We start from the raw sequence: 2,549 nt of genomic DNA on the forward strand, positions 1-2,549 counted from the left end.
CAAATGGTTTATGTACGTCTACGATGGTGGGCGCATGTGTGATCGCACGCAGTGTCCTCTGTGACGCAAGTCTGATGGACAGTCTGCAGACGTGTGGGGTGGGTAGATTTCACTAAAACAGGAAGTTGTACCTCTATTTTCTGGGAGTGGCGAGGCCAGGCTCTGCATCGTCTGATGCAAATTTCCTGGCCCCAGCAGCGCAAACAGCCTGGCCATCCTGAGTACTCGGTTGATGTTTACGCAATTGATCCGATGCTGTCTCTTTGGATGCAGAAGCACCCTGAGGACGCTTCGAGCTGTTGTACGTACTGTAGGGCTCCTGCCTGAAGCATCCAAAGGGCACTCCAGGTGGCACTGCTGCAGCAATACTGACTGCAGGGCAGCACCGATCGCAGACCCCTAGTTATGGCCCTGGTCCAGTGTAAGTGCTGAGTTTCTAGGTCTGATTATAAGTTGTACGGCAAGCAGTAGCAGCCATTAGATCACTTGCGTGAACATCGCCCATCTGAGCAACCAGGTTACTCAGGATGGCCTGGGGTTTCACTCTGCCAAGACCAGGAATTCTGCACTGGAGGACGCAGACCCTGGCCTCGGCAAGCCTACAAAACAGGGGTGGGATAACACCATTTTGGCCACAGCATGTGAATCATGTTGAGGCTTAGGGGGCCCTGCGAGCAATCTCGCAGTCACAGATCACCAAACATCACAGTTGTATGGAAACGGCTGCGTTTGCGTACAACTCTGAATTAGACCCTCTGTTTCACAACCTATTTATGTACATGCTCACAAGACATAGGGATGGACGTTTGAGGTCGATGGCTACCAATCAACAGTCTTTCCAATTCGATCAAAGTACCCTTTTCCACTAAATTGCGAGGATTCGATGGTTGCCAATCCGATGTTCAGGTACTTCTGTGCATTTGCGGACACCCGGAAAGGGGTGTCCGCAGCTCAGGTAAATGCACGCTTGCACAAAGCTCTGAAAGATTCTACACATGTTCACAGTAAAGCAATTGATGGTTACACCATTGCAATCATTCAATGTGCATGGCTGCGTTTGATGTCATCAGCCCGGCAACCAATTAATGCCAGGCTTTCGATGTCCATACCTGCTGTGGCGTGATGGGAAGCCTTCCGGGGAGCAGAGGACACATTATTTTGGAAGCATTTGTGATGTAAGGTAGAGTAGTTGCAACATTACAGTACATATTTCGGGGAACCCCCTTTTTTTTAATATTAAAACCATTTAGAGGAAATCCATGCCAAATGAAGGCTAGCAGTGAAACTAACATGGTTCATTTGAATATCTTTATGGTTTTATTACAAATTACACCCAAATGCAAGCAGGAGGTGGTTTGTATGTCATTTGTCGTGTTTATTCCCCATGTTTACTCATTTTTGTCATAAAAGAAAGATATAAAAGGTAGTATCTTTGTTACATTAATATTATGTAATCTATCGCTCTTATTACTCTTCAAATACCAGCCTACATATGAGGTTCTGTTGCATCGAACATCCCCCCAGCGTAAAATGAACTAACAGTAGAGGAACAGAAACAAAAGCACCCATCCCACAGCAAATATAACATGATCGTTAGTGATCTACCAAGCAGAATTGTCACCATGCCAGAAAAGCACGTGTTTAGACTTTGTTTTTCTCTATAACATATGTTTGGTTTTGTGATCCTGACATTCTGTGTGCATAGTCCGTTATTAGCTGAGGCTGTTGTTGCTGCTTTAAGCTGTGTCTCGGCTGTTTCAGAGGTGCTTCCTGGTTGGCCAGAGTATCTTAAATATGCAGATGAGCAAGTGAGTGCACAATCATAGAAGAATACATTCTGTAAGAAAAGCTGAGTCCATCGTTGGTCCACATTTTAAAGGCAGCATAGTTTCTTACTATCTGATATATTCAAGATATGTTCAACTGTGAGATCATTTTAAAAATCTCCATTATATTAAAAAGACTCTCCTTCCCACAGCAGTAAAAATGCTAGGCTGTTATGGTTAAGACTATACTTTCAGGGATCATTTCTATAGTTTTTAACTTTTGGAAATGTGCTCTAAAGTGTCCAGACCTACCAACCATGAGGAAGAGCAATAGTAATCCTTTCTGAGCGCGAAGTGAGCTCTCAGTGCTGCTTCATTGTAGCTGCTGTTTGCTTTTGATGACCGTTCCTTTTCTTCTATCATGGGAGAAATGGAGGAAGAGATTACAAGCTGAGTGGTTGTTTTTAATGCTTGTTAATGACAGATTTTCTTATGGCTCCATGTGTACTGCTATTGTCATGTGGCATGATGCAATGTGCCCAAAAACATTGATAATGTGCTCATGTCAAAGGATCCCTGCAAGGGACATGGTGACATCACCAAACATTAGGAACAAGCCATCGGAACAAAGGGGCCGATGGTTTCCACTTCTACAGAATCAAATTGAAAAGGACTGTCAATTGGAGGGAACAAAAAAAATATTGATGATTGTGGATCATTGCTTTCTGATGTCCATTCCTGTTGTGTGGCAAATTCAGGCACATTAGTAGTGATTTATCCCTA

The 2,549-nt window shown here is 43.9% G+C and overlaps 1 non-coding gene across 1 annotated transcript; it reads left to right on the forward strand.

Moving 5' to 3' along the window:
- The first annotated feature begins 2,005 nt into the window (after window positions 1–2,005).
- On the forward strand, window positions 2,006–2,225 carry LOC135005142 (small nucleolar RNA U3). Its single transcript, XR_010205798.1, has one exon. It is a non-coding gene; the product is annotated as a small nucleolar RNA U3 (small nucleolar RNA).
- The last annotated feature ends 324 nt before the right edge of the window (window positions 2,226–2,549 follow it).

This window comes from Pseudophryne corroboree, unplaced genomic scaffold (assembly GCF_028390025.1).
Source record: "Pseudophryne corroboree isolate aPseCor3 unplaced genomic scaffold, aPseCor3.hap2 scaffold_1971, whole genome shotgun sequence".
In the NCBI taxonomy this organism is placed as follows: domain Eukaryota; kingdom Metazoa; phylum Chordata; class Amphibia; order Anura; family Myobatrachidae; genus Pseudophryne; species Pseudophryne corroboree.